Genomic DNA, 6,779 nt, shown 5'->3' on the forward strand with positions numbered 1-6,779 from the left:
GATAGGGATGTCTTCTCCTCTCAGAGTTCCCCAGATCAGCGGCCCATACATGGATTCTTTCCCCCCTTACCCATCCTGGGTTCAGGGTAGGCCACAGTAAGTCCAGAAGTATACACTGCTCCCTTCTTTGTATTCAAGCCCACAGGCCTCACTTGCCTAATGGCGACCCAGGTGGACAGCTGGCCTCTTTTCCAGGTAATTCTAACTCTAGAAGTCAGTTCTATGAAGTAGATTCACTCAAATACTGCTGTTACTGTTTGACCAGGCTAGTGAGGCTAATGGGTCACCACAAACAATAAGATGTGACACAGCACAGAGCAACCTGGCACAGTGGCATTCCAGATTCTGAGCCCTTATGGCTTGGGGTCTGTGAGGATCAATTTGCCAACTGTTCTACTGACTGTATAGACACCATGCCAAGCCTTGATCATCACCAAAATCCTACATTGATCAAACTATGTAGGGGCCATGAGGGTTTGAGATTGATCGAGGGAGAGATAAGGAAAATGTGCTCAACCCCTGGCAACCAGGAAGCACTGAGAGAAGGGAGGCACCAGAGATGAGGTTTGGCAGGTTGTGGGACATGGCAAACCCTTAAGCCCTCATGGTAGAGGTATCCTGGCATAGGAGTGTTGGGGCTTCCTCCCAGTAAGGAATGGGGTAATGAAACTTTCAGTAGAAAGTGGAGTTGGTAAAGGAATCACCTCTAGGCAGTGTTAGCAGCAAAATGGTGAATCTCTGTTAGCTGGTGGGGTTTTGCTTTGTTTCTTTTGGAGGTACTGGGGATTGAATCCAGGGCTTTCATACTGTGCTACATCCCCCACCTTTTTTATTTTTTGATACAAGGTCGCATTATATTGCCTAGTCTGAGGGCTGATGAAATAGCTTAGCAGTCTAAACAACTGTTTAGGCAAGCGCAGGGACCAGGGTTTGATTCCCAGCAACATATGCCACATTGGCCCAGCCTCTGGGCGTGCTGAGCCAGCCACCGAGTCTGGGCGTGGTGGCACATGCCTGTAATCCCACTGCTGGAGAGGCTGAAAACAGGAGGAACACTATGAGTCTTAGCTGCATAGAGAGACCCTCTACAAAATTAAAAATTTTCCTAGTCTGGGCTTGAACTTGCAGTTCTCTTGCCTCAGCCTCCCAGAGTTCAGGGATTATAGGCATGCCCCATCATCCTTGGCATGCACAGAGGGTTCTTATATAGACCCATAATTGGTTTTTTTTAATTTTTATTTATTTTGCGGGGGGGTGGAACCAGGGATTGAACTCAGGCCCTTGCGCTTGCCAGACAAGCAATTATTCTACTGAGCTATCTCCCCGGCCCCTTTATTTTTATTTTATTTTATTTTATTTTATTTAGGTATTTTTAGGGAAGGGTCTACAGGGTGTTCAAGGTCTCACTACTAGATCAGACTTGTAATGATCCTCCTGCTTACAACCTCCCAAGAGCTGGGATTACAGGTGCGCACCACCACACCCAGTCTCAATTGCTGTCTCAGCACACCCTGGGGGTGAGGCTGGCATGATAGGCTCAGGGATTGAACCCCCAGCCCCTGAGCCTGCTTGCAGGCACTTTAATCCACTGAGCTATTTGGCTGGCCCTCAGACTTTTTTATTTTGAATAGGAGATGGGGGCATACTTTTGCAAGGTATCGTATCCCCATCAGACAGTCTCTAAATGGGTAAGAATATTTGGGCTATATTTAAAGCAACTGCATCTGTACAAATTCAAAGATGACTACTGCATTATTTTCTCTTTTAATACTTTCTATTTGCAATGAGAACTTAACTCATCCACCATTAATGATGCTATCCGGTATAGGTTTTATGTAAATGCCTTTTGTCAAATTATGGGAATTCTTCTTTACTTCTAGTTTCCTAAGTTTTTAATATGAATTGTCTTGCAGGCTTTGATGGTCCCAGACAAAAGCCAATATACAGGGGCCATCTTTGGATCATTTATGGAACAGTCTTTAAGTTTTATAATTTGAGGAAGAGATCAAGATTGTATTTTCCAAATGGTTATCTGTTGATCCACCATTTATTCCAAAAGAATATTTTTTCCACTGAATTCATTGTAGTCTTTGTTGTGAACAAACTGATAATCTATATGTAGTCTATTTCTAGATTGTTTATTCTGTTGTCTTCACCTACTTGTCTGTATGGATATTTCACTGTCTTATTTAGATCTATCAATAGTGTTTTATAAAATTTCTTTGCAGAGGGATTATATATATTTTAAATTTAGTCCTAGTCATTATTTTTACATTTCTTGATGCTATAGTAAATCAGCAGTATTTTATATTTTTTGTTCCTGTTATATAGAATTCAATTGCATGTGTATGGTTTTATGTATTACCATTTATCCACTAGTCTTGTTAAATCCACTTATATATTTAATAGATCATCGGAATTTAGATCTTTTTACATTCCCCAAAATGCCATCTGCAATGAATCCCAAGTTTGAAGACATTCAAGACAACTTAGCAAGACCCTGTCTTAAAATTTTAAAAGGGTTTAGGGGGTTGTAGCTCAGTGGTAGAGCTCTTACCTAGTATTCTCAAGGCCCTGGTTCAATCTCATTACAACTACAAAAAGTGTCCTGTAAATTATGACTGTTTTATTTCATTGTTCCTATCTTTTACACTTTGTCCTTGTCTCAGTTGTTATACTGTGTATTAGTCAGTGCTTACCAGAGTAATAATAAGATATATAAATACATAGGGATTTACAAGGTAGGCTCACAATGGCAGCCTGCAGGGCCAAATGTCAAAGAGGGCAAAAGGGCTGTCTGTGTGCAAGAAATCAGAAAAATTCAATCAGAAATTAAAGGCCTGGAGCTCACTGTAGAGTCCTGTGAGAGTACTTATCAGGAGGCTGAAAGGTCTGCTCTGGAAGGCTGAAGTCTGCATTGGAAGTCAGGAGATGACATCCAAGGTAAAGGCAAAGACTTTAGTTCCTCTGAAGAAACCAGAGTGAGTCTTCCTTGTTTTTTTTTCCTTCTATTCCACTCAGGCAACAAGCTTATTGTAGGTGCCACTCACACCCACAGTGGGTCATCTGTCTGCAATAAATCCCTTCAGCCACACCCATAACTGTGCTGATCCACTTCAGTTGGGTGTTTCTTACTCAAATTGATACCATCAGTTAACTAACACATACTACTAGGAACTCATTCAACATTGAAGAGCAGTGGGGCTAGTGATAGCACATACCCTTTCCTTGCTCTTGACCTAAGAGAGAACTTAACCTGTCCACTATTAATGATGCTAGTTGGTGTAGGTTTTGTGTAGATGTCCTCTATCAAATTATAGGAATTCTTCTTTTCTTCTAGTTTCCTAAGTTTTTAATATGAATTGTCTTAGTCACTTTTCACTCACTAGGACACAATGTCTGACACCCACAACTTAAAAGAAGAAGGGTTTATTTTGGGTTAAGATTTTAGTCCATGGCACCTGGCTCCAGGAAGAAAGAGAATGGCACAGGGACATGGCAGAGGAAAAGGCATGCAACCCATGGCAGCCAAGAAGCATTGAGAGAAGGGAGGAACCAGGGACAACAATACATTTGCCCAGGTCACACTCCCACACCTCCAACCAGCGCCCACTGCCCAACACAGCTACTGGACTCATCAGTGGATGAATCCAGTGAAAAGTGCAGCACCCCAAGATCCAATCACCTCTCAACCACATGAGAGGTAGAACCATTTTTGGATCTAAACCATACCATGAATAGAAATGCTTCTCCCATTCCCTTCATTCTGGAGGGTTTTCAGATTTTTTTAAACTGCTGTTTTTAGAGCAGTGTATTTATATCTCAGGAGAGAGAAACTTGAGTACTTGTGGCCAATTTACCTTTTAAACTGGAAACCTTAGATGGATTATTAAAAATCTCTCCTGCATGTGTAATAGCTTCCTCTCAATTCTTAACATTCTTTTTAATTAGATGCCTTTGACAGATATAGATGTAGATATAGATATAGATTTGCATCTATTCATTATTTTGTTAATGAAACCCAATACCTTTTTTTTGGCATTACTGGAGATTGAATCCAGGGCTTTCACACTGTGCTACATCCCCACCCTTGTATATTTTTTGAGACAGTCTTACTAAATTGCCTAGTCTGGGCTTGAACTTGCAGCTCCTGCCTCAGCCTCCCAGAGTCAGGCATTACAGGCATGGCCCACTATCCTTGGCATGCATGGAGAGTCTTTACTGATAACTCAATTTCTTCTTACTACTTTCTATATTATTGGGACTTATTTTGCTGATTTTGTATTAAATGTTTGATTTCGAGACTGGGATATAGCAACTTCAATGCAGGTCATGTTTTATGTATGATCTCTTTTGTGTGAGGGTCTCCCCTGATCTGAGAATGACTACCTCTCGATATGAGCCAATGGCTGAGATTGGTGTCGGTTCTTATGGGACTGTGTACAAGGCCCATGACCCTCACAGTGGCCACTTCATAGCCCTCAAGCATGTGAGAATCCCCAATGGAGGAGGAGCTGGAGGAGGCCAGCCCATCAGCACAGTACGTGAGGTGGCCTTACTAAGGCGGCTGGAGGCATTTGAGCATCCCAGTGTTGTCCGGCTGATGGATGTCTATGCCACTTCCCAAACTGACCAGGAGATCAAGGTGATCCTAGTGTTTGAGCATATAGACCAAGACCTAAGGACATATCTGGACAAGGCCCCACCACCAGGCCTGCCGAATGAAACCATCAAGGATCTAATGTGTCAGTTTCTGAGGGGCCTAGATTTCCTTCATGCCAACTGCATCGTTCACTGAGACCTGAAACCAGAGAACATTCTGGTGACAAGTGGTGGAACAGTCAAGCTGGCAGACTCTGGTCTAGCAAGAATCTACAGCTACCAGATGGCCCTTACACCAGTCATGGTTACACTCTGGTACTGGGTGCCCGAAGTTATTCTGCAGTCTACATACACAACACCGGTGGACATGTGGAGTATTGGCTGTATCTTCGTAGAGTTGTTTCGCCAAAAACTTCTTTTCTGTGGAAACTCTGAAGCTGACCAGTTGGGCAAAATCTTTGACTTGATTGGGCTGCCTCCAGAGGATGATGACTGGCCTCAAGATGTATCTTTATCCTGAGGAGCCTTTTCCCCCAGAGGGCCTCGCCCCGAGCAGTCAGTGATACCTGAGATGGAGGAGTCTGGAGCACAGATGCTGCTGCAAATGCTGACATTTAACCCACACAAGTGAATCTCTGCCTTCCGAGCCCTGCAGCACTCTTACCTACGTAAGGAAGAAGGTGATCCAGAGTAAGCAGTGGAGCGGCTGCCACAGAAGGAAGAGAAGCTGCCATTTCCCTTCCAGATACTTGAGAGAACCCCCACTGGGAAGGAGACCTCTGCCATTCTCTCTGAGACTGTGATGCTCCTGCAATATTTTCCAAAGAAAATTTTGTTGTCTTAATGGCATTCCCCAACTACCTTCCTTTTGAGGCTTATCCGTCTTGTGCCCCATTTCTCTGTACTCAGGGGTATCTCTCATCCCCAACATACCTTGATACTGGTCTTTTTTTTAATACAGGAAAACAAAATGAGACAAAAATGTTTGATTTCTTTCTTTCTAAATTCCACTTATAATTTACAAAAAAAATGTGCCTTTTATTTTTATAATACTGGGGATCAAACATAAGGAATTTGCACTGAGCAGTATCCCTAGGGCTTTATTTTTCTTTTTTTATGCTTTATTTGTTTATTGATTCCATAATTTTATTGACACACAAATAGCAATGACACAGTTTCAAATAAAATTGGTAGGACAGTTTCAATAATTAACGCATTGCATACTGTCTTCCTGGTGGTTATTTGCTGTACAAGATGCAGACATGATATCCTATTTACAAACACTATTAGAAAAAATACCTCTATTCATAATATCTCTATCCTAAGCATATTGAATACACAGATACAAAATGGACATTCATTTTTTTTGGACATCCATTTATATATCCCTTTTTTTGTTTAGTTCTGTCATTTGAATATTATAGGTGTGTTAACTCAGCAAAAATATTCTAAAAGAGTCCAGTAATTCAAAACACTATTAGGTTGAAGTATAGGAAATGAAGCCATGCTGTTAAGTTGAGCTGTGGGGGACTCAGGTCAATAATTTCTGACATTGCCAGTTAAACAGGGGACCCAATGCTATTGTGGGCTACTGGACTCTTTTAGAATATTTTGCTGAGTTTACACACCTATAATATTCAATAACGGAACTTAGAAAAAATGGGGCATACAGATGAATGCCCATTTTGTATCTGTGTATTCAAAGAGGTTGGGATGGATATATGGTTGCATTCTCTTAATGAATAGAATGATTTGTTCTAATGATGTTTGTGAATAGGATCACAGGTCCGCATCTTGTGCAGCAATTAACCACTAAGAAGAATATGTGCAGTGTGTTATTTGTTGAAACTGTGCTTCCGATTTGATTTGAAACTGTCTCATTGCTATCTGTTTATCAATAAAACTTTGAAAAAATTAAAAAAAAACACTATTGGGACTTCCACTCAATGTCAGAAATTGTTGACCTGAGTCCCCTACAGATCAACATAACAATAGGGCTTTATTTCTTGTACTTCATTTTTATACTTTTCTACTGGATGGTTAACAACAACATAAAGCAAGACCTATGCAACAAGATTTGTAGCTTTTGGACCTGATAAGGTCAGTCAAATCCCCTCAGGGTATATCATGAGATCCTGTACCTCAGAATGTAGATCCTTTGTCATTGTCAGCCATGT

At 41.4% G+C, this 6,779-nt stretch overlaps 1 pseudogene; it reads left to right on the forward strand.

The window, feature by feature from the left end:
- The first annotated feature begins 4,381 nt into the window (after positions 1 to 4,381).
- LOC101564054 lies at positions 4,382 to 5,388 on the forward strand (annotated as a pseudogene).
- Positions 5,389 to 6,779: the final 1,391 nt, after the last annotated feature.

The sequence above is a fragment of the Octodon degus genome, unplaced genomic scaffold (genome assembly GCF_000260255.1).
Source record: "Octodon degus isolate 3935 unplaced genomic scaffold, OctDeg1.0 scaffold00055, whole genome shotgun sequence".
In the NCBI taxonomy this organism is placed as follows: Eukaryota; Metazoa; Chordata; class Mammalia; order Rodentia; family Octodontidae; genus Octodon; species Octodon degus.